The sequence below is a fragment of the Pelobates fuscus genome, chromosome 9 (assembly GCF_036172605.1).
Source record: "Pelobates fuscus isolate aPelFus1 chromosome 9, aPelFus1.pri, whole genome shotgun sequence".
Classification (NCBI taxonomy): domain Eukaryota; kingdom Metazoa; phylum Chordata; class Amphibia; order Anura; family Pelobatidae; genus Pelobates; species Pelobates fuscus.
Window position 1 is genome coordinate 39,559,545 of NC_086325.1, and position 27,362 is coordinate 39,586,906.

Consider the following 27,362-nt stretch of genomic DNA (forward strand, 5'->3'; position numbering starts at 1 on the left):
CAGCGCAACCCCGGGGTGGAGGAGTCCACTCATCACCGCAACGCCATATGATCCCCGGCAAGCACCTGGAGGGGGGGCGCCTGATAACAGGGTCAGAGGGCCTACTACAACGACGAATGCGCATAAACAGAGCGTTGGCCCCACAACAAGGAGGGAGCACCACTGCCGCTCCAAACTGCCCCACTGCCCCAAACCCACACACACTGAAGAGAAGTGCCCAGTCCAGACAAGGTATCGGCTGACTCTGCAGGGTACGAGCATTAACGCAAGGCAAGAGACCCAATGCCAACCGCCTCCAATATGACTCCAGTGAACACTAGCAACCAATTTACTTTACTTTACAAGATGACTTTTGATTTCTCTTCAACACGTTATGTTATCATATTGGTTTACACAAGAGATCACTGGGGGGTCTCACTCACTCATGGTTCACTTTGTTTAATGTGTTAAAGCTTTGTTTCTGAATAGCCCAGTAGCCGTACAACTCAATAATATTCCATCTAGCAATAATCATTCTCATGTTATCCTGCTATCGTCTAGCCTCCTCTCTGCCTTTCAAAACGCACCTCTTATCCTATAGAGCCCAGCATACTCAGACAATACCTCTTAGTCTTAGTTATAAGTACAGTGCTATACATGTCTACTTAACTCTTGTCAAATGCAGATAGCATAGCACATAGCCAGTATGTACGGATATAAGCAACTTGCCTAGGTTAATTATTTACTGCGTGTCATGCCATATTTGTACCTCCTGACTACTAAATATAAAACTGGGCAATGCTACCAATGCCATACTGATGTCTTTCTATGTATACCGTTCAGTTTAAACTTAGGTTAAGCCATTAAAACAGGGCATTCTAGCTAGCTAAGCAATGTTTAACAATTATTAATTATTAGTATATACTCTCTGTATGTTTGCAGTCTTAAGCCTGATGATCGTAACGTGAACCGCTACAGACATACAAAGTTAACGTGTATTAAGCTTACTTACACATCATAAAAATTGTGCCTTTTTCCAAATGCCATGCAACGTAAACTTCTTTCTGTTAATCCGTGCACAACCAAAATAAAGAATTAAAAAAAAAAAAAAAAAAGGACACTATAGTCACCAGAACCACTACAGCTTAATGTAGGGGTTCTGGTGTTCATAGCCTGTCCCTGCAGGCTCAGCAATAAAAAAGCTGGCTTTTCAAAGAAAAGGCAGTATTTACATTACTGCCCAGTACCACCTCTAGGGACAGTCACTTAGACGCCCACTAGTAGTGCTTCTTGGGTCAGTGCTGCACAATGTGCAGCATTTGCATTTAGCATCACCACACTCTGCATGGAGGCACAGAACACTTTAGACACAACAGGGTAATCCTTGAATCATGGACTAGTAGGTGGTACTTGAGGACTGGTTTGGGAACCCCTGTCTTAGAGGATAAGGGTCTTTTTTTTCATTCAGAAGAAAACAAAATCGAATTAATCTCTGATTTGTTGGCTGCTTTTTCATTTAGTCACTTTGATGCACAAGAAAGTGATAATCCACCCCTACGTAATAACCGTAATAATATGCTGACTAGTTTTCATATCAATACTTTGTGTGCATCCTCTGTGTATTTTGCTAAACTTATTTATCTATAGCATCTAACAGCATTCCCATACGTCTCAGTTTAATTCCCAGGCCTGCTCCTGTTCCATCACATCCTGTGGTCGATCCTATTTGTGACAGGCAGAGCAAGGTCATGTGTGGGGTCGTGGCAGGCAGCACTGGCAGTTACATCACATTTATTATAGGAGGCAGTGGCAGTCAGCGTAGTTTAACAGAATGTGAGCTGAGTCACCACCACTGGCCGAGAATCCTGCTTCTACCTGAGCTTTATGAAGCCTATAAGTTAGCTGGTATGATACCAATCCATTTTGGAAGGTGGCTCCAGCCTAGAAACGACAAGGGTTAATTGAAGAGGTTAATATCTTGACCCTGAAATATTAGTGTCTTTTGTCATAAAACTATTTAAGGGACATTTTTGGTACCATACCAACTTCATTGGAAAGAAGTTGTTATGGTGCCAGGAGGTCATAAGAGCCGGCTTACCTTTAGGGGCTAAACCATTCATGAACAGTTTAGCCCCAAAGTCTTGAATCCAGTTCCATTAAGCTCTGCCCCTCCTTCCGCTGCTCTCTGATTCATGAAACCTTGGATAGCCTAGAACAGACCATAACAATACAATACAATTATTCAGATACCACCATACTTCCTTACAGCCATTTCTTAAAAACACAATGCATCCTGTCAAGGACAACTGGAACTACAGCAAAGCTAAATATCGTAATATGTGTCGTAATATACACCCAGACTAGCAAAAACATGGAAAAATGTTATACATAATGTTGGCACATAGAATAGAGCACATCGATAATTATTTTATATACCAGTAGGTTGCTTGCTCCCTTGATATTTTAATTTTAAACCATTATTTTCCTCTGCTGATGTATGGATAGCTATCGGCAAAATTATTGTCAATTACACAATATAGTTGTCAACAACCTAGCAATCAAATATGTAATTGAGAAACCAGTCTTCTTTCACACTTTTCAGAAGTTCACAGTATGTTTGTATCTTTTTAATTACATTTGTTATTGAATGATGCTTGTTGGTGTCTTTATATATTTCCTGCAGTATTTTTTTTTTTTTGTCACTAAAATCACAGTATGTTTTATCGTTTTTTTTTTTTAGTTTTTTTTTGCATTAATAGAGAAAAGTAAAATCATTTCAGTCTGATTCAATAAATCGACATGGAATCATGAGTCATGTTTTACACCAAACGCTTGAAGTGCTCTATTCTCTTCTACAGCACTGATTAACCTTAGAAAGAAAACTGAACTCTGCATATCTGAGCAATATTAATTGGCAATATATATAATAAAAGTTTGTAAAACCTTTTACTGTGGTATGCACCTTTTTACTGAACTTAACATCAAAAAATTAATACAAAATGAAACGTTATGTTTGCAATGACAGCCTTTTTTATTTCGTCAAATATCTGTTTATGTTATGTGTAGATCCAGGACTCAAATCTTTGTACATTGTGTTATCAGAAATATAAAACACGCTATGTACTGAGCTAGCTGCTCTTTAAATTCTTCTTTTATCAACTACATATTGAAAGTAGCTTTTATATTTCTATTGAAAGTGTTTTAGCGGCTACGAACATATTGATATCTCTCTTATTTTCGGATATATTTCCAGGGCTACAAACAATACAACAGAGTTAAATTGATACATAATTAAAACATGTAAATAACACACAGACTAAGGTTACCATATGAACAAAATTACACAAAAAGAATAATAAAGAAAATAAGGGAAATTCAAGGTAATATAAATGTACTGTATGATATAATCACAATATTTTCTATAAACATTATATATAATTTTTTTAATATATATATATATATATATATATATATATATATATATATATATATATATATATATTCAAATGACTAATTGTCATGCTTGTTGTTAAAGCAGGTATCAAGTACTGCAAATACCAATAGCCATTAGACGTTAGTAGTTTGGCTCACTGCTGCATGGCCGCCTTTACTGATACCAATTACCATTTACAGGGTTATTAAATTTAAATGAGAATTAAAAGTTAATTCTAAGTGAATATCAAATTTAAGGCCAAAATTGTCAACATCTAGGCATAGCTGAGTATTTAAAGTTAGGCTATTTGGGGTTTTAAATTTGAAATTCACTTTGAATGTTTACTAGTGAATAAACCTATACATGTTTAAAATTTAGCAAATTAGAGATGCTTAAAAAAAAATAAGAATTTTCAATAATATTAGATTCACTTAGCGCATGCTCGGCATTACATTCCCACCTTTCCTCAACAAGCAGAGAGCCTGGCTCACAGTATTATAGCACTCTGCTGGTACACCTACCAAGCATCAGTCCCAGTAGAATTCTTTGAATCTTTTTACGTAATAAACATTACGATATCATCTATCTGTGCCAGGTTCTTGGACACATTCTAGACATGTTTTTTGTCAACTGCAATTAGTCCTGAATTTGACCGATTAGGCGATCATCTGAATTCCCTTTACCGAGCTACCATATAGACTAATTATGAAAAAAAAAAACTTGCCCAATGTATGCGCATGTTTGTTTTGCTTTGTGATACAGCGTTCTGACAACAAAGCCCTAAAAATAGAGGATTGTTGGGAAAAAACATTACTATTTTCTAGGGGATATTTTCTGAATGTTGATTTTATTCACAGACGAAGTGAGAAGTGACCAATAGAGAAGTAATATAATATAATATATATAATATAACAAAAAAAGATTCAGCAAAACTAATCAGACACACAAACAAAGTTCAAAAGTTGGACACTCGGTATTCTGCAAATTATATATAAAATGTCAATATTTTGTATATAGTCAGCAGTACACCAATATATAAAAAAAAATATATATATATATATATATATTTTTATATATATTTTTTTTCTCATTTTATTTTCCTTCTCTTGGTAACTTTTTCTCACTTACAAAAATGCACCTATTGGTGTACTGCTGACTATATACAAAATATTGACATTTTATATATATTTTGCAGAATACCGAGTGTCCAACTTTTGAACTTTGTTTGTGTGTCTGATTAGTTTTGCTGAATCTTTTTTTGTTAACCCCTTAACGACGAGTGACGGACGAGGTCCGTCACTCAGGGGAATGCGTTAATGACGAGTGACGGACCTCGTCCGTCACCCGTTAAAATTAACCCCAGATCGCCGCAATCGCGGCGATCGCGGGGTTAATGGTGCTCCGGTCTGCCTCTGCATTAGAGGCAGACCGGGAGCACCGGATCGGGCTGTCAGAGTACATGTGCCCGCTCTGACAGCATGTCTGAGCGGGCACATGTGCTCTCTATACTCACCTCCGCCTCCCTGCACTTCCTGGTTCTGTGTGAAGTGCAGGGAGACGGATCTTCAGTGATCCTGCCCCCTGGTGGAAAGAAAATATAGTAAAATTAAAATCCCCCCCCTTTACCCCCCCTTTACCCATTTTAATAAAAAATTAACCCCTTCCCTGGCAATTGATCACTGACTACAGTGATCAATTGGCAGGGATTACATTTTACTAAGATCTGATTTTTTTTTTTAACCCCTGAGGGTTAATTCTTTTTTTTTTAACCCTAAGGGGTTCAATTTATTTTATTAATTAATTTAAATATTTTAAAATTATAAATTTAGCTAGCTGGGGAGGGTGGAAGTTAGTGGGGAATTGGGGGATTTAGTATTACGCTAACTAGGGGTTAACGTTAAAAAAAGTTTAAAAATACGCTTTAAAAAGTTAAAAAATTAAGTTAAAAAAAAAAGTTTTAATAACATTTAAGTAAAAAATTTAAAAAAATAAACCCTTTACCCAGTCCAAATAAAAATTAACCCCTTCCCTGCCAGTCGATCACTGCCTACAGTGATCAAAATACAGATCACAGTATTATACTGTTCTAATTTTTTTTTAACCCCTGACAATTAACTTTTATTTATTTTTTAACCCTCAGGGGTTAAATTTATTTAATTAACTAATTTAAATATTGTATAATTAAATATTTTGCTAGCTGGGGTGGGTGGGAGTTATGGGAAAATGGGGAATTTACTGTTAGTGCTGCTTACTGCTAGTTAGGGGTTAACGTAAAAAAAAAAGCTTAGAAAAATGTTAAATCTGTAAAAAAAAGTTTTACGAAAGTTTAGGAAACTTTAAAAAAATGAATAATCAAAACAAAAGTTTAAAAAATAGTTTTAAAAAGTAAAAAAAGTTTTAAAAAGTAAAAAAATACATTTAATAACGCTCATTACCACTACACCTGGTACAAGCTAGCGGAAAAATGATCCCACGCTAAGGTTCAAAATATGCCTTTTGAAATACCCTGGGATGTCTTCTTTAAGAAATGGTATGGCTTTATGGGGTATTTGGTTTATATAGCCTGGTAAAATACTCTAAAATGGGACATGGGCACAGCGTAAAAATTTAAAGTTTGAAAAAAAATGGAATGGCTGTGTCCCAAATGTGCCCCTCCGATGTCCACATATACCTGGCAAAGGTACATACGGGGGTATTTTTGTACTCAGCAGACATAGCTGAGCAACATATGAAGTATTATACAGTGGTAGTACACATAAGGTTTGCAAAATATACTGTGCAAACTCACTTTGTGTGTCAAAAAGGCAGAAAAAACGCTTATTACCACTACACCTGGTACAAGCTAGCGGAAAAATGATCCCACGCTAAGGTTCAAAATATGCCTTTTGAAATACCCTGGGATGTCTTCTTTAAGAAATGGTATGGCTTTATGGGGTATTTGGATTATATAGCCTGGTAAAATACTCTAAAATGGGACATGGGCACAGCGTAAAAATTCAAAATTTGAAAAAAAATGGAATGGCTCTGTCCCAAATGTGCCCCTCCGATGTCCACATATACCTGGCAAAGGTACATACGGGGGTATTTTTGTACTCAGCAGACATAGCTGAGCAACATATGAAGTATTATACAGTGGTAGTACACATAAGGTTTGCAAAATATACTGTGCAAACTCACTTTGTGTGTCAAAAAGGCAGAAAAAACGCTTATTACCACTACACCTGGTACAAGCTAGCGGAAAAATGATCCCACGCTAAGGTTCAAAATATGCCTTTTGAAATACCCTGGGGTGTCTACTTTAAGAAATGGTAGGCCTTTGTGGGGTAGTTTGAATTTAAAACCTGCAAAGATGCTTGGAAATTGCACATAGGCCCGGCGTCAAAATTCAAAGTTCGGTCAAAACTGATATGGCTTGGTCTCCTATATGGCACTGTAGCTTCACAAAATAGTGTCATAGACATACAATGGGGGTGTCCTTTTACTCAGAAGACTTAGCTGAGCATAATTTGGGGGGTTTGAACTTAGTGGCACACATGAAATATACAAAATGCCCAGCAAAAATGCAATCCGTATGTAAAAAATGCACAAAATTATTTTTTACCACATACTTTGGCATGTAATGGTAAAAAAATGGGGGCATGTTAAGGCACAATATGCACCTTATGAGATACCCTGGAGTGTCTTCTTTTACAAATGGTAGGCCTTTGTGGGGTGTTTTGAACAGTAAAACTGTTATAATACCCCAAATGGAAGCATAGGCTCATTAAATCCGTCTCTCAAAATTCTACTGTGAATACTGAAAAGGACAGGTCTCCTGTATGGCACTGTAGCTTCACGAAATAGTGCCATAGACATACAATGGGGGTGTCCTTTTACTCAGAAGACTTAGCTGAGCATAATTTGGGGGGTTTGAACTTAGTGGCACACATGAAATATACAAAATGCCCAGCAAAAATGCAATCCGTATGTAAAATATGCACAAAATTATTTTTTACCACATACTTTGGCATGTAATGGTAAAAAAATGGGGGCATGTTAAGGCACAATATGCACCTTACGAGATACCCTGGAGTGTCTACTTTTACAAATGGTAGGCCTTTGTGGGGTTTTTTTGAACAGTCAAACTACTATAATACCCCAAATGGAAGCATAGGCTCATTAAATCCGTCTCTCAAAATTCTACTGTGAATACTGAAAAGGACAGGTCTCCTATATGGCACTGTAGCTTCACGAAATAGTGCCAAAGACATACAATGGGGGTACCGTTGTACTCAGCAGAAGTAACTGAACACATAATAAAACTTTGTACAGGAATAGCACACACCAAATTTACAAAATACACATGAGAAGTTCTTTGTTATAAGTTTGTGTGCGAAAACCCCCAAAAAACACAATTTTACTCCAATATTTAGCAGAGGTTGGCGGTAAAATGGCTATGTAGAAAGTGTCAAAACAACCTTAGGTAAATAGCCTGTGGTGTCTACTTTATATAAATATATACTTTTGTGTGGCAATTTTGTTTTCTTTTATGGCTATTAGGCTTACAAGACAAACATACCAAATTCTAAAATCGCTCCACATAAAAAGTTTATTTTACTCCTTGTGCTTTGTGACCTGTAACTACCAAAAAAAACTGAAAATCCCAGACACATTATATATTCTGTAATTCAGAACAACTAAATGAATTTATTTTTAATTACTTTCCTTAACCTGCACTAATTATGTACACATTATTATTGCAAAAACTGTAAAAAAAAACACACAAAAATTCATTTTTTTGCATATTTCTGTATTTTTTTTATAATAAATAAGCATTTATATATACATGTGTTACATCAAATTAAAGCCCTTTCTGTCCTTTAAAAAACGGTATATAATATGTGTCGGTGCAATAAATTAGTAAAATGCAAATTGCAGTTGAACGCAAATAGCAAAAAATGCAAAAAATGCCGTTGTCATTAAGTGAAAGACAAGCTTCTGAAGCTCTGTCCTTAAGGGGTTAATGGAATTCGGAGGAGCCAATGTGGCCTTCACCCATCTTCAAAAAATATATATTTATGTTCAGCCAAAACAAATGTTTCCACCTTGCACAAATATACCAGATTCTGCATTTACAAGTCAAATCAGTGATAATGAAATACAGATTTCCTGTAAAACACTACATGCAGAGAACAAAACAACCACATTTTGTTTTGCAATTTTGTTTGATTGCATTTCTCTCAATTCTCCTGCATTTGGTTGTTAAAATTCCTCTGAGGTTTACTGTATTCTTTAACAACCCAAAGGAAACCAAACTGAGCAGAATAGATCCTTGCTTTTTTTTAAAATGGATTTCATTGATGGAATGAGACTCATTCAAAAATATATCACCCAAACTGCAAGTGAGTTGCAACCGAATTATGACTGAATTTCCAGTTAATGTTAGATTTTATGTGACTTTGAGCACAGTAAACGTTAATGGATGCTGCTAAATATATATGTATATATGTAAGTCAACATTAACCACTGACAGGTGAAGTGAATAACATTGATTATATCGTTACAATGGCAGCTGTCAAAGGGTTGAGATATATGAGGCAGCAAGTGATCAGTCAGTTCTTAAATTTCTTGTGATGAATGCAGAAAAGCAGGCAAGGAAAAAGATCTGAGTGACTTTGACAAGGTCCAAATAGCGATGGCTAGATGACTGGGTGAGAGCATCTCCAAATTGGCAAGTCTTTTAGCGAGTTCCCAGTATGCAGTGGCTAGTACTTACCAAAACAAAAAATTGTGCAATGAAGGTCAATGGGTGAACTGGCATCATGATCATGTGCACCTAAGGCCCATTGATGTATGTGGGAAATGAAGCCTACCCAATCTGATGCAATCACAAAAGAGTTACTGAATAGAACTCTGTGATAATACACAGTGATGGCATTAACAGGATTTATAGGCAAACACATATGCTCTGCAGTATTATGGCTCAGCAGAATAACTATTTTGTAACAGAACTTTCACTGTTCGTAACTAAGGTTTTCACTATACTTCCACTCTTCCGGTCTCTGACTGGTTTGCTAAAAAGGCTTTTCAGATGGTATTGGCTATTTGGCTAACACGTTCCTTATGTCCCCGGCATTATAATGATCATGCTCCCACCCATACCACTTGCCTTTATTTATGTTTTTCTTTTCTTCCTTGTGCCAAATCCCAATATCTGGGTGCGACCATTTTGTTATTCTCTGCCATGATGTCTGCAGTTTGCTCTTCATTGGAATGGATTTTACTGGTGGCTTGTGGGTATATTTTTTGGCAACGGAAACAGAATGTTGGCTAAACTCCACCCAATGTCAAGTTTTATCAACTTAACTGCTAAATTTAATTAAAAGTAGGCCCGTTATGTCCCCTGTGTGGTCATGATAACATTCAGTACTATGTTATTACCGTCTGTCAGTAACTGGCTCCAAATATCACTGAGACTCTGGAACATTGTTTTCAGTCAACTTTTTATTTGGCCTCAAACATATAACCACTTCACAAGCTGATTCCACAGTCACTGCACAAAATGGCTTCCAACAGTCACACACTGACCTAGACAATAAAGTTACATGTTCTAAAGATGCAGTCATCTCAACAAGTTCCTAACTTATCCCAAAATGTAGCTCACCTAAACCAGAATAAAATATAATTGTTAAGCATCAACGGCTCTGTAGACACCTCCTGGTACTAACCCTGATATAGTCAATGTAAATAAAGGCCCCTTGAAGACCAAGTTGACATTATGACATAGGCTGCCATTGATGTTTCAAGGGGTTAACAATGTTTAAACACATTGAATTTAAAATCAAGCAAATAAAACTAAAGCATTTTATTCTGTAAAGTTTCAGGAGAAATAACCCTGTCAGACAAGTGGTATTAGCGTTAAATAAAGACAGCAGAAAATTTAATTTTCAAACGTAGAACATATGGAATTCAATTTCTTCCATCTAGCGAATATAAAAGTATGTTTAATCAAAAAATCATTGATGGAGCTAAACTTTTACTTCTGTTTTTCCAAACTGTACTTGTAGAAATTGATTTTAGTTCCCATTCTTGCTTTTAAATGGTGTATTTAACCTTTACATATTTTATGCTTACAGGCAACAAACCTTTGCGTTCTGCATTTTTTTAAATCTGATGCTTCCTAATGACAAAGTTCCAGCAATATTCCATATGGCAATTGAATCCCATTAATAGCAGAACATAATGAATATAAACTGTAAACTATACCCTTGCAGTGTTTTATTGTCTCTTAATGTAATGACTGACCTTTGAAAGGAATATTTAACTTACACAGAGGTGCTCTGTTCTTCGTAGCATCTTGCACTGTGCTGTTTACCTACATTTTAAGAGATGTGCTAGTTGCAGGGGTATTTAATATTTAGCATATTAATCGCAGTTGTTAGAAAATTATCATCTAAAAAAAAAATAATAATACCCTGATGAAAGCATTTAAAATAAATGAAAAAGAAGTAGGCTAGTGACAATTAAACAAAATAATGCAGCACTAGAAATATAACATGCAATAAATTCAGTTTTGTAGCATTAGAGACAAACTAATTTTTGAACACATTGTAGAGATTACAATCACTTTATGTTTTTTGTTTCATTTATATTTACAAGTATTTTATATTTATTTTTCTAGTCAACTGGTTTTTAAATATTTTTTTAACATAAGATACAAGAGAAATAAAATGTAAGTAAAATACAAAACATTAAAATAAATATACAAAAGTAAAAGGGGTAATATTAATCTATTGTGACATTTTTTTTCTACTATTTGTGTTAGATGAAGACATAGTCCTCTCAGTTTTTACAGTGATGCATAATAACCTAAGACCAATTAAAGAGACAGTGCACTACAAGCATTATATTCATGACATTTTAGTGACAGCAGGTGTCGTTTATCTGCTTTTGTTTTTTAAATCTGTTACAAACAGTTTGACAAAACCAGGGGACTCGTTGGCATCCATACCAACATTACTCTCCTTCCAGCATGATATGCATTGATATGGGGCGGTAGCTGGCCATGACAGTTGGATCTTTTCCCTGTTTCAAGATGGGGAGCATATTCGCTCTGGTCATCTCTTCAGGGAAACTTCCCTCTTGCACCGCATTGTTAAATGCTAATGCTAATTGTTTACTTAGGATAGATTTGAATGTATGAAAGAACAGATTAGAGAATCCATCTGGGCCGGGAGTTTTCTGTTTCTTAGTTTTCGTTATTGCCCGATTTACCTCCTCCTCTGTAATCTGTTTATTTAAACTCTCTGTCTTAGTCTGGTCTATTTTCGATAGCTTTGTACTAGTCAGATATTGTTTAATCTTATTTATAGGGGCTTCATCTGGGATATTATATAATGCACCATAATATTCTCTAAAACAGTTACCGATATCTCTTGGGTTTGTATAAGTTATTTTATTGTATATAATATTTAGTATCTGAGCGTTAGCCTGTTGTTTCCTCAGCTTATTTGTTAACATCTTATCTGTTTTATTCCCTCTACAGTAAAATCTCAATTTTAGTTTTTTTTTTTTTTTTTTTAATTCTTTATTTTTGCAGTGCGTGAAAAAAAAATAACAAGCGAGCATGTGGTACCCCGACGGCATTCCTCATGCTTTTCATTAACAGTTGAAACATTAGGGTATATGTTAGATCTTGCACTTTTTTTTATGTATATAAGTCCAACATAGGTGAAACAGGCTGATGAGGCAATTTAGTAAGATTTAGGTGGGCTCTAATAGGTCAAAAGCATTGTAAGGGTTAAACAGGCTTAGGCATATAACAGGTTAAAATATATCTTGTTTTAAGTAGTAGCTATCAGATTAAGAGTGTATTTGTCTACAGCTTCCTGACTACTTAGGTGCTTATATATCAGAGTAAACGCTTGTAGGCATATGAAGAGTTTAGGCAAGAGAAATGTTGGTGCTAGTGATTGTAGTGCATTACAAGAGACATCCTAAAGGAGTGCCAGGGAACACATTTAGGCTAAGCCATAGAGAAATAATAAGGCAAAAATAACTGTGCTAAGCTGACTAGTAATGTGTAGGTCGGCATAATTAAGGCAGCTAACGTAACGAACAGTAAAGTCACTTAACCAACGCCAGCTGCTGGTATATGGTTGTCGCCCCTTGTGTCGCCGTGTAGGCCTGCCTGCCCGCCACAGGGGGGGTCGGTCTCCCGGTGTGTGGAAGAGACCCATGTATAGGCCGTTGAGGGCTGCAGTGTTCTCCGTTTTCTCCTCTGGGTTTCCTCCCCAGTGGGCCGTGTGTGTGCCTCCCGACAGCTCGGCCTCCCTGGATTCAGCCTCGCTGCAGCTGGTTCCGCTCCACACTGGGCCCTGTGGTCGTCAGCGTGAGGTTTCATGTCTCGCTTGTCGCCGGTTTCCAGGATCGCCGAGCGAGGGGTTGGCACCCTCAGTGGCGCGGGTTCGCAAGACTCCGCAGGCGTTGCAGCACAAGCTCCAGTGGCCTCCCGCGTGGTGTTGCCTCGGGTCCCGCTTGGTGCAAAGGCTCCTCTGAAGGTATGAGGGGGGCATAAAGATAGGGCGCGTCGAGTGGTCGGACGGATCCACGCCGCCATCTTTTTCATCTCCATCCGGTAGGCTTGTCTCCGGGCCTTATGTTTTGCCCAGAGATGGGTGCGCAGCAGGTCCACGAAGTCCCCTATTTGCTTGGGTGGTGTGAGGCATGGTCGCTTAATCACAGACCGCGTTTGCGCCGCCATCTTGGCTGATACTCGTGAGCTCCTCGTGGCTGTTAATGTCGCCGCTTGTACATATATTTGTGTGGGGGTAACCGTCCCCTGCGGGGACCGGGATGACCCCCGCCGGTCCACAGGGGGGGGTAGCAGGGCTGCGGTAGGCTTCTGCTCAAGAGCGTGTCCCGAACCGGGGAATCGGCCGCCTCCCCCAGTCCGCTGGCTCAGCTCAGAGTTAGGCCTCATGTTCGTTTGGAGGTTGTCCGTGGCGCATCGGTTGAGGAGTGGTACCGGTGTGTTCAGCATGCTTTGCTACGCTTGATCCCGGTCTCCGTGTGCCGCTAATGCCCCTTTGTTAGTCGTAACCTCATAAGTTTGTCCGTAGTCACAGGAGCACTGAACAAGTGCGACTGGCCATCTTTGCTGTCAGGCCCCGCCCCCCAATTTTAGTTTTTTAATGTTATTCATTGTTTTAATATTCAAACACTGTACAATATTATTTTGAACTTCTGTTAATCTTCTACCTTTCTCTATTGAAGGATCTTTTTTATTGTCCTCTTTTTATTGACCTACTAATATCATAAATCTTCCTTCTTTATCTAATTCCTGATATAATGTATCCCACTTTACCCTTTCTGAAATTATCAGAGCAACTCCTCTTTTTTTTTTCTTTCATAGAGGCGTGTATAATAATTGGGAACTTCTTCCCCCCCCCCCCACGTTGGTTTCTCATTTTGTCTCCAGTGAGTCTCTTGCACTAAACAGATATCGATCTTATATTTTATCATTTGATTACGTAACAGGGATCTTTTGTACACCAAATTCAGACCCTGAGCATTTATAGACATGAACTTCACCATATGTTATTCTTCTCCTTCTCTTTTTCCCCCTCCTGACTTTGAAACCACGCAGATAACACAAATATACAACAGACGACATGACAAAACCTAGGGACATCTATATATAGTCCCATAACTAACCCTATCTCACAGAAGGCTATAACCTGGCCTCTGTGGATAGACCCTGTCTCGAGAATAACCAATTACTCCGAGACTTGTGCTTATAAAAAAAAAGCATCAGGCAGGACCACGAGGTAGCATCCAAGGGCACAGACCAGGGGGGAGACCAAGAGGGAGGAGAGAGAGAAAAAAAAATTAGAATTAGAATTTCACTATTTGTATTATAGTTATCCATTGTGTTAATTTGTGCAAACTATTTCATCTTGTATATAATAACACTTAACTCTTTTTCTACAACCACCTTTTATCTTCCCTTCCATAGTGAATACTTATTTCAATTTCACCCTTGCAAATATTCATTGTGCTAATTTATGCATATTGCTTCCACCTTATGTATAGTGTCATTTGATTCTTTTTCTACAGCAAGCCTTTTTTTATCCCTCCATAAAGAATACTTAGATCAATTTATCTATTCCTTACCCATTCTGTACTCTAGCACCCTAATTTGATTATTCTAGCAGCCTTACTGCCGTTATATCTTTAAAAACACACTCATTACAGGTTAAATTTACCATTTAGTGATATATTTAGTGAAATAGCAACCCGTGCCCGGTTATAAATACTCTTGCCCTTTATATCGTCTAGTTCCTTCAAACCAAAATTTTAGTGACTCTTTCTCGTCTGGGGAGCTTTGACTTTACTTCTGTAAAGACCATTTTCCCAATTAGGCCTTAATTACCTCTTAATTACCCCTATTGTGTTACATCATCTTGTGCTTTATTATATTCTATAATTACCACTACCTTATTAGTTTATACTTAAATACTATTATTAGCATCTATTAATTAAAAAAAACGAAAAAAAAAAAAGAAAAAAAAAAACCCTTCTCTTTCTTTTTCCCCCCCTCCCCTCTCTCTTCTTTGTCCTTTAATTCTTAGTTGACTAATTTATCTTTTGGAGATCAAACATGCTTTAGTCCAGTCCTCTAGGTCTTTGGCTGAAGTAAATGGTCTCCATCTTTCTTCCCACCACACAATTATTTTAGATGGCTGTATCCATTTATATTTTATATTTTTTTTTGCTTCAGTGGTTCTAAGGCTTGATGAAAGGTTTTTCTCCAGCGTCTAGTTTGGATTGAGAGATCTTGATATGTAGTAATATCTTTAAATTTCTCGGGGAGATTTTCTTTGTTCCTTAACAAATTCAACAGTTGTTGTTTGCATGAGTATGAAAAGAAGCACACAATAACATCTCTTGGATAGTGAGACGGAACCTCATTAGGTTTCCTTAATCTGTGTGTTCTTTCTATAATGGGTGCAGAAGTTTCATTCTGTAATCCAGCTTCTTGAAAAAATGATAATAGAAAGTCCTTTAATTGATCTTGAGTTATAGATTCTGAAATATTTCTAAAGCGCACATTGCACCTCCTTGAGCGATCTTCCAAATCTCTAATCTTCGAGTCCATTTGCTGTAGTTTATCTTCTGTTTGGATATTCTCTGTTTGCAGGCACTTTATTTGATCTTCCATTATCGTGATTTTTTCTAGTGCAGAACTTAGTTTTATATTCATTCTCTCCATCTCTATTTTAATTGTGTTCATACTATTGGTGATCTGGTTGGCTATCATTGCCACTTGCTCTTCCAATTTTGTCACCAAGAAATCCTGAGATACATAATTCTTCTGTTCATCACTTTTTAGGCTTATTGTCTGTGTGTGCTGGTCTTGGTATAGCATATCATTGTCTTTAGAGCCCTGTTTTTCTCTATTAGGTGAGAAAAACCCTGATAATCTCGTTGGCTGGGGGTCCTCTTTTTTATCTCTGGTTTTAATTTGTTTCTTGGAAGCCATTATGGAGCTCTTTCTGAGTTTTGTTGTTATTTTTTATTTTTATTTATTTTCCTTTTTCCCCCTTCTCCTCTTTTCCTTTCTTTTTCTCTCCTTTTCCTTCCCCTTTTCAAAGTGGGAATACACCTTTAAATATGCTCTCACTATTACCCAAAATCGATATCGTTGTCTTCTGAGCTTCTGAACTTTTACAGATAGTTATTGCGCTTATTTAAACATTAATTGTAGCGGCTTCCTTTTTCCCTCTTTATTCCCCCCTTTTTTTTCCTTTTTTTCCGACCCCCTGCAACACAGGCAACCCCTCCGTAACCAGCTTTTAGCCCAACGCTTAGCAAACCTCCTAGTAAGACTAGCGTGCACTTATCTTTTTGTCAGTGTTTTAGGTATCCACTTCCTGATCTCCGTGACACTTATGATGTCTTTTTAACCCTCCGGCTTTCTGCTCGTCTCCAGGGGGATTATGCTGCCAAATCTCCCTAAACTTTCGACTTCGCTTCAAGCAGCCTCAGACCTCGAGTCTCTCAGCGTCCGTCCTCGCCTCATCTCCCCTCACCAAGCCTGCGCCCGCTCCTCATAGCTCCGCCTCTCGACGTGCTCACGCAATCACGTCATCACCCCCAGCCGTGGCTCTAAATAGTGTTTTTTTAATAGTCCTTTGCAGTGTGCAGTGTTCCTTTAAAACCCATCTGTTATAGAGAGCACAATGTATTTATATTTTGTTAATGATGAGTACAAAAGGGTACACTAACCAATCCATACATCTGTTTGAATGGCCAACTTATAACAGGTTTAATGTCCTTTAGGACCTGTGCGACGGCTTAACCGGAGGGGGTTAGAATGTTAAGGAACCATTTAACAGCACATTCTTTAAGCTAGCACACACTATTTCTGCCCCTGTACTTCTGCTTAAAAAGTTTTGTCTCTCTTTTCTCAATGAGGAGCTCAGAGTATGAGGTAATGCCTTGTCTGAGGCTTCAATCAAGAAGTACAGAGGCAGAGTGATTGGGCACCAGCTTCAAAAACATTAAGGACCATTTTATGGTTTACCCCTTTTGGGTTGAAAAGCATCCAATAAAACTTACTTGCAACAAAGTTGTTATGGAGCCCAGAGTGGTCCTTTAAACATTTTTTTTTTTAATGTTAGTTCTATATTCAGTTTTTTTATACAAACTTATATTAGGCGCTGGGAATGGCTGTACTATAACAAGAATGTTTTCTAAGAAAAATGATGGAAAGCTATTGAAAATCATCTACTATGATCATATACAACAAATGAAATGTTTTCTAATGCTCTTTGTAACTTCACATGCGCCTGAAGGGCAGGGTTTGTAGTTGTCTCATCTTGTCACTTTGATAATGACATTTCTGCTGAGCTTTTTGTCATGATATGGTATAGGGCCAATAAACTATTCACCTCTTCTGCCCTTTTCCAAATATCTTCTTGAAGACTTAAACAGGCCTAGAGCTTTGTCTGTTGGCCATTTAATTCCCCTCTGACCTATATTACATTCTGCAATATCTCATTGATGTGAGTGACCTTGCACTTCTCTCGAAAGGCTTTAATTTCCCCTTCCACTGAATTCATTTTAAACTTGTCCCACTACATTCTTTGCAAAGGATACATTATTACATCATGATGGTGTAGATTCAGCAACATTCCCTCGACATTATAAAGCTTTGTCTGTGCATTTAAATTGCATATACCATATCTGAAATACTCCAGTAGCTTGAAAATTGCCATGTATGTAAGAGCATGTATGTATGAATCACCTTTACTTTTAATACAGTTTTATTGAACTATTAAAATTCACCACTCTATAAATGCATGTATAAATGTATGTGATAAGTTTAGTTGTTTACAGTATCACAAATTGCTCATCATTACTACTCCTACAAACAGAGTGAGTTCTTTTTTTAAAATATTGAGCTATTACAAAGGAAAGTGTTATTAGAGAGACTGTGAAAAGCTGAAATTATTGAAGTCTATAATAATGTTTAATATAGGAATTGCATGTTGCTTGAAGGTAGTGTTTTATTGCTATAAGCAACTGTTCAATAGATGCTGAACTGAAATGTTAATACAGCTAGCGTTTATTATAGGTAAATAAGAGAGAACGCTTAGAACACATTGTAATGCAATGCACCCCACCTTTTGTGATTTCACCTCCATACTGCAATTTAAAAGGTTAAAGGGACAGTCCAAGTACCATAACACATGCCCTGTAATAATTATGGTGCAAGCAGGTTAGCCATTAGTGTGTTCCATCTCTCAACTGCTTATAACTGCACCAAGTGTCAAACTTCGCTGGAGCTAAAAGCCCAGCATGCTGTTGAGGTACTAGGGAAATAGCTGAACATGTGTATGCTGACATTCTTGTCTCTATTAGTAAAACCATGAATGCATGAATGGAGCTTTTGTTAAACTGAAAGCAGACAAGGTGATACTGGTGTAATCTCGGCTGGCAGTGCCATTTGAAATTTCACTCCTCAGTGCTGAGCTACATATACTACGTCACTTGGCTTTTTGGTGTACATTAACTGCTTACACAGAATGGTACTACTAGCAAATAAATGATATTAGTGGGTGTTTTAATGTTTTGCAAGTGATCCAATATCTATTGGCCATGAGGAATGGTCAGTGGCGTACACACGATCCATAGGGCCCTAGTGCGAAAATTGATCCGTGTCCCCCCCCCACGGCTCTTACTCTGCGTGGGCTGGGTCTGCAACACATGGCGGCGGGCACCATGTTTTGTATGCCAGTGCATGCATATACACATACACTTAAAGGACCACTATAGGCACTTAGATCACTTCACCTCAACAAAGTTGTCTGTGTGCCAGGTCCCTCTAGTTTTAACCCTGCAGCTGAAAACATAGCAGTTTCAGAGAAACTGCTATGTTTCACTGAGGGTTAATCCGGCCTCTAGTAGCTGTCTCACTGACAGCCACTAGAGGCGCTTCTGCGTTTCTCACTGTGATGACATCCATAGGAAAGCATTGAGTAATGCTTTCCTATGGGCGGTTTGAATGAGTGCGCTGCTCTTGCCACGCATGCGCATTCGGAGCTGAGAGGCAGATCGGAGCGGAGAGATCCCCAGCGCCAATGGAGCCTGGCTCTGGAGAAAGGTAAGTGCTGAAGGGGTTTTAACCACACACACACTCACACGAACAGACGCATATACACTAGCTACCAGACACACACATTAACTGACAGACACACACTCAGTGACAGACATACATACACACTCACTGACAAACAGACACACATACACACTCATTTACAAAACATACGCTCTCACTGACAAACACACACTCACTAACAGACACCAAACAGACTCACTAACAGACACACACAAACTAACATACTCAGTAACAGACACACATAGTAACACACTCACTGACACACACACACACACTCACTGACGCACAAACAAACACACACACTGACACTCACTAGCAGACACACACTCAATAACACACACACACAAACTAGCACACTCAGTAACAGACACACACACAGTAACACACACACACAGTAACACACACACACACTGACACACAAAAACTAACACACACACTAACACTAACACACATACACACTCACATTTTTTTTTTAAATTTAATCCTCCAGCCTCCCTACCTTTTGGAGTGCTGAGGAGATTCCAGATTTCACTTGGGTTCCAGTGGGGCTGCAGGGCGGCCGGTCCTGCAGGCTGTGAGGGAGCAGTGATCCTCCTGTTCAGCTCCCTCGCGCGCCGCTTATTGATGCCAGAGCCGGAGTGACGTCATATTCCGGCTCCGGCATCACTGCAGTGCGTGCGAGGGAGCTGGGCAGAGTGAGCTCAGGGGAGAATGCTCCCTTGTGCGCCCGCCCACCCGGTGACACCAATGCCAGCCTCGGGGACCCTGAGGTGGCCAGCTCCTAGGCCCCCCAGGAGAAGAGGCTGACAAACTGGCGTACATACCTGGGCCGCAGGGCAGCCGGGCCTGGTCACAGCTGTAACCCCTGTGGCATGTACAGCAGTGGGAATGGTGTTGCAAATTTTCCATTCTGGAATGCAAATGGAATGTACAGTAACATGCTTTTATTGAATTGGATAATCCTGTAGTCAGGTTGCTCCCTATTGTTTTAGATTATTTTAATTTAAGGAACAGTTTAATTTAGGAAGGAGGAGGCATTCCAAAACAGAAACGCCCCAAATGTACTCTATATTTCTCTACGATAGCTACTACAGTCTATTGCAGTGCTTATGACATGAGCACTTTTCCCATTCCCCAGTAATGGGGCAAACAATTTAGCAATGACTTGCCCTCTTACCTGGATCTCGCCTGGTGCTGGATCTGCTCTGAAACAGTGTTAATGACATCTAGCTTCTGCTGAGCCAATCCTGTTACTCAAACCTTGGCTGTGAGCTTCAATGAAAACCCTCTATGCATAGAAATAGAATTTACATTAGCCAGCTTGGCTGGGCTTTGTGATGACAATCCGATGATGCTACTAGAGGTGGAGTTACATAGATACACACATACAAACTCCAGGCACCACAACCACTTCAAATCACTGGAGTGGTCTTTGTACTTGGAGTAAGCCTTTAATATAAATAGACTGTAAGACAGCAGATAGGATATGTCTCTGTAAACTGATTTTTAATTTTCTTTTTTATATGCATCCGATATTCTTTCATTCTGTGGCATATCCCATTAACCACAACTAAGCAGTGATATGGGATATGATCAGTACCACATTGAAAATAATGTGAAGGCTAGAATTAAATGAGGCATCAGTTTCGCCCTTGCCTTGGCTGAGTACAATGCAGGGAGCTGCAAATCATCTAGATTTGCAACAAACAAAGTAACTTGAAATTAGTATATATTTGTTTTCGTATTTTTAATGTATTTAATGTATGGTGTATAAAAATAGTATGCCATTAAACAACTGTGGAAAAAATAATTTAAGTAAGAAAATACTTTAAATTATTTGCTTGCTCTTGTTAAGTCATTAAAAGGTAAGGTAGTATTCTGTGTCTTGCTTGCCTGTTTATGCATATATAAAGCCACAGAGAGAGATAGATTAAGTATTATAAGATGGCAAATGTAAATGTGATTTGCGTCATTAAGAACAATCATGGCAATAATCTATTTCTATTTCACTGAGCTCCCTAGCTTCATGCACATTGAACAACGCGATTTTGAGCATGCCGATAAAAGCTTTAGACAATTGTTTTAAATATGAAAAATAATGTGCTGTTTCATTTCCCTCTTCTTAAGTGAAACAAAAAATTGGAAATCAAAAGCCTACAGGTCTATGATCTGTTCAAAACACGTTTTAAAGGATGTGATTTCTTTGCTTTTATTATTGTAGCAAACAAAGATTTTGTGTATTGAGCTGTATACACTAGTGAATAGTAGGCTTTATTACAAATGCTCAATACAGGAAACAGTATCCCGGAAACTCCTGTTATTTGCCTTTGAAGTCATGATTGTAACATTGTGAATGCTCAAACAATAACAATGAACTTTGAAAAAACTTTATTAAAAAATGACAATGTACTTACATACCCCTAGGCCTCTTCTTTATTTGTGATTGCTGAGACAATGTCAGTCTTGGAGTATTCATCGATCTCCTAATTATACAGTAATCTAGAGATATTTTTATTTAGGACTAGGAGCATTGAGCCTCATTCACACAAACATGGGTGGCTCCGGGATCACTTCATATAATACCGTAATCAAGGTATTAATAAGCCTGGGAGGCTGGGCCGACCCAAGGCATTCTGCTGCCTGGGTCCATAGATAAAATGCTGCCCCACCCTCCCCCCAAGAAATGCTACCCGAAAACACGCTCTCCAAAACACACTTACATCCATTAATTTATGCAGTGTTTGTGTTTGTGTACTGAATGCAGTGTGTGTAGTGCTAGCAGTATCTGTGTTTGTCTAGTGAAGGCTGTGTGTGTGTGTAGTGGAAGCAATGTCTGTGTCTATGTAGTAGATGCAGTGTGTGTGTTTGTGTAGTGAACACATTGTGTGTATCTATGTAGTGGGTGCAGTGTCTGTGTGTATGTAGTGGATGCAGTGTCTGTGTTTATATACTGGTGTGTACTGGATGCGGTATATGTGTGTTTGTGTAGTGGAAGCAGTATGTGTGTGTCTGTGCTGTGGAAGCAGTATGTGTGTGTCTGTATAGTGGATGTAGTATATGTGGGTTTGTGTAGTGGATGCAGTGTGTTTGTGTAGTGGATGCAGTGTGTGTATGTGTGTTTGTAGTGGTGTGTACTGGATGTAGTGTATGTGTGTTTGTAGTGGTGTGTACTGAATGTAGTGTATGTGTGTTTGAAGTATAATAAAATGTATTCCCCCCTCCCTGCCTCTTACCTGTGGGCAGGGAGGGGGGACACAAGATTCTCTGGTGGTCCAGTGGCACAGGAAGGTGTCTTGTCAAGAGGGGACCCAGAGATATGATTCTCTATCTCCTGGCTGTAGTATTCAGTCCTTAACGCTCATGAACCATGAGAGCGGCACTGCTCCCGCGGCTCGGCAGAGAAAAGCACTGAATGCTGCAGCAATGAGATGGAGAATCAGATCTCTGGGCCCTCTCTTCATAAGATAAAGCAGCAGGGGCTCAGAGATCTGCATATATATGCAAATGGGCAGCACAGCACATTTGTTAAAGGTACATGGGCGGCATAATGCCGCCCCTGTCAAAGTGCCACTTGGAGCAATTGTCCCACTTGGACCAATGGTTGGTCCGGCCCTACTGGGAGGCATTGGAAACATAAGGATTGATGGCTATACTCAACTCTATTATACTCAGGATCTTGAGTGAGTGCTAGTGTTACAGGGCTCCTTGAAAACTACATAAAACAAGGCAGTATTTTTTAATGAAGCTTCAGGAAAGATATTCTGAGAAGTATGAGGTAGTTCCCATAAGTAGATTGCTTCTTTCTTGCTCATAAATGATGTATAAAGTGGCTGTAGTCAAAACTTCTGCTTGACGATAATGCTCTAGTGTGATGTCTCGCCTGTTTGTTTTATTCAAGTAATCTTGGATAAGTTATAATGTGGTAACAAAAGGACATTGCAAATATGGACCAAAATAGTCTAAATGAAAAATAAAATCTCTAACAAATATTTTTTTCCAGTTTAGCTATTTCAGACTGAAATCTATAGTACTTTAATGAATAAAACCAGTTATTCTTCCAAAGGGACTATCAGGCAGTTTGCACTCACCATGTATAACGTCTGACTCATGTAGGTGTCCATTTAGTTAATCTCATGTTAAAATGTTAATGGAAGAAAATTGCTTATATTCAAAGGAATCATGAAAAATTCATAGAAAATCCAAGTAGTTTTGGTCAGATAAACTAACTTCTCCTCCTGTCCTTGCTTCCAATATGAACGTTAGCTCTATATTTCAGAGTTACCCTTTAACTCCAAGGACTCCTCTCTACAATTCTTTTGTTCCTATGTGTACATTTTAAAATGCACTCTACTTGTATTTTAAAGGCAAAGGAAAAAAGGCTGCATATGCTCTTACTAAGTCAGATCTTTGAATATATTTACACATTATATACATACATCTATTAACCTTGGGACGAGCCAGTTTAAAAATGAAAAATACATTCTGCTTTTTAAATATTCTTCAATACCAGTCTTCCAAGCTGACTTTTATCTTTTGACTCGAAATATCCAAGTGTACAATTTAAAACTTAACCTTTAAATCCTTTTCCACTTTAATGATTTTCCCTGATCATTTCATTCAAGTGCCATTTTAAATAAGAAAAGTCTAAACTCACTTGTTTTCGTATCCCTCCGTATTATGTGACCTCTGTTCTAATCAAAGCATTTTTTCCCTTTTCATGTTCAGTCTTTAAGAAGCACACGTTTTAAACTCCTACTAGTCATCCTTTAGCACCAGGACTATTGAAATCTACAGAATTAAATCATAGTCCATACGTACCTTTGGGTGAACAATGCAGATAATAAACCATTTTCTCTAGCCTTTTCATACAATTAAATTGAACATAATATCTGAATAATTATTTCAGCAAAGGGCAGTAGTATTTAAACTCCTAATGTATTTTAAAGTATGGAATTTAGTTCCTGTTGTGTTTTGTCCTCAACTTCCCCTTAGTACCCATTAAGGATGTGCAAAATTTGTAAAAACATGTTTTTGCAGCTGCAGAATAATTCTGTTTTGGAGAATTATGCCTGATACATGGTCATAAGGAGAACAGCATGTAAGGTTTCTAAAATTAGCATACAATGCTGGAGATGTTTTTTTATTCCAATCCTCGCTTTTATTAATGGAACTTTCAAGTGTAAAAATTAAGTATTTGTATCTTTAAATCCATTTAATATTTGTATTAAATTATGTTTGATATTTATTTTTTTTTGTTTTTTTTTTGTTGTTTTTGTTTTTTTTAGGAAGCATGAACTTCTTTGTGCTTTTTTTTTTAGAAATAAAATAAATAATACACTTGGGGAAATATACCCCTAACCACCAGCAGAAACCCTGCAAATTCGTACCATAACTTCTGTTAACCAACCTATAACTGTAAGAAAGGCCATCACAAATCATACAAAATATTTTACTTCCACCATTATCTTTATTGTTTCTGTTTCCGTTTGTAAACACTTTCCAATTTCAAAATCTAGGTTTAGTGCAAAAGAGGGTTTTTTTTTGCCAGTATTCCCTCGACTTTACCTATCCCCAGTCTGTAGATGTGGGATGGGTGGGGTTATTTCAATAATAGAGTACGGGACTTGACTCCTATGACCCTTATATGTGCTTCTATTCAATCCTAATAATAGGGTGCCTGGGATTCACATATCTGTGGCATTTTGTGGTCAAGCATCTCCGAAAATATTGGTTGTTCAGAAAAATTCTGTAGCGCTATACAAACAGAACATTGCATGATGGGCAAACATAAAAAAAGATAATTGATGGCAAGGGGACAGTCATTGTATTCTGATTTTATTCACGGATCAAGTGACCAGTAAAGGGGAAAAGGAGCAGTAAAAATAAATAATAATAATGAAAAATAAATCTATATGTGTGTGTATATATATATATATATATACACACACACACACACACACCAAAATACCAAATAAGTTGTGGTGGGGAAAAAAAGTATGAAAATCCCTTCCACCTGAAATAAGTGGATAGTTAATGGAATGTTAAACCCAAATACACACACCAGGCAAGCCATAAGACTTGCTCCTTCACGATTTAATATCACTAGGTGGTCACATATGTCTGTTTTCAATAAAAATAGCTTAAACTCTAATTCAGTGCATAGGTCTTTTCTATTTATATATATATTTCCCCAACTCGGTACTCACTTTGTTCTCCAAGTATACCACGTATTTTAATTGCCTTTATCAATTTATTAGCAATCTTACGGAAGAAACCAAGGACAGCCGTGTTTTTCCAGTAATATTGTTTCAGGTATTCTATTTCCCGTTTATGTTTACACTTTGTGCTTATTTAGGCATTGATTCGGACCCACGTTATGGGCTCAATACGTTTACAGTCATACAGTGACTTCTGTAGTACTATTTGCTTTCCAGCTTTCACAATTACTCCATTAGGCCGCTGGAAATTCATTAATTGGGTTAACTATTTATTACTTTGGTGACCCAATAGTGGGATTGCAGTACATCCAGTTTCTAATTACACCATGAAGGGATTAATACCATCTCTTAAATATCGTATCTTCCAGGTATAATCCGTCCAGGTGTATTATTTCATTCATTTCAGTACCAATTCAGATTATAGTACTGATCATCCTCCTGTTACAGTAATACTGTGTTTCAAACGTCATGTGATGTTACACTAAAATCAGGTACATTTCAAAGACATTGGCTACCAATCAAACATGTCTACGTCAATCACTACAAATGCGATTCAGGTTAAAGCCATTAGCATGTCTACTAAAAGATACGGTAAACTAGAGTTTCCCACATGTTTCATATCAAATGACTAGGCCTCACTCTGCCTTCATTACGACCACCTAATACAATTCAAACCCTTAACATTTATTAGGGGTTTGTCTCTGCAAGCCTGACCTTCGTACGCATTCCATCATTCCTTACGCAATTTAATATTAAATACGTTCTACTATGTTACTTTACATTTCAAGATATCCATCGGGATATTGACTTTCTGTCATGCTATCTGTTTTTCTGTCTAGAAGTTTTACATCAATAGGCATCTTAGGATACAGACAATTTGCAATCCCAAGTCTATCAGTTAAACTATTATAATGTATTTATCATTCCGACAAATATCATCTTTAAGTTTAAGCCAATATCAGACTCTCCTCTTCCTGTTCTGCTCATAAAGAGAACATTTTTCCCTCTTGTTAGTCACTGTATTTCCCTTCTATTTTTCGGTTCACATCACAATCGGTAGTTTCATTAGGTGCCATTTTTCTAGTCCTTCTATCTCTGATTCTATTCAGTTTGTTCACGCACGTACATTTACATTCACACTCTTTCAGAAAAGAGACAAGCCCTGCCTAGGGAAAGAGAACTGGCTTTTAGGGATAGAAGCAAGCTAGCTCTTCATAAGGGATATTATCAATTTACATAAAAGTTTGGCATGGTTAACTCATTATTAATTTCCTTATAGGATGCTGCAAGAAATAGTTCCAGGTGACGTTCTATCTCTAAAAGACACTCCAACCCCATCATCCCAGGTCCCCCACAAAATATCAGTTTTGGGAAAATTTCAGAGTATGATTAAAGAAAGTTTAAAAAATATATATGATATCTCCCTCTTTCCTGATTTTAAAGTTGGTAATTTTATAAGTCAGCTATTATCCCAACAAACTATCCCTATATGTAAATGAAATCACCAGTGTTGCCTCTCACTTCTTTTAGGAATATAATAATCAATTATTTAACACTTTTCCATTGCAATTTTTAGTGGCTTTACCGTAATCTGCAAATAAACAGAAATAGTGAGTAGAAGGTACTCCATATGAACTTTGATTGATGTTTTTCTTTTCTGTCCCAAATGTCCCTAACAGCTTCCTGTTTTGGGACTCACTCTATTTACCCAATTTCATTTTTCTTCCACAATGTTCTGCCACAATGCACTAGTCATGTCATGTTAGGATTTATTGTGTAATATACCACAAGGACAATCAAATCTTGTCTGGTATGTTAAAAAATAGGATTTTCTTTTTCTAAATTTGTCTAAAAATACAATCTGAGCATTGCACTTGAAATAACATTTAAATCCTAGAGTGACATGTGTTGGGTGATCAATATCCCAAACATGGTTTAATAAATTAAACTTGGAGGGCAGAGCCAAATTCTGACTTGAGGAGATACTTCTTACAATAGTTCTATTGGATCCTTATATTATAGCCTAATTCCGAGCATTATTTTTAAATCTAGCTCAATATAACCAGCC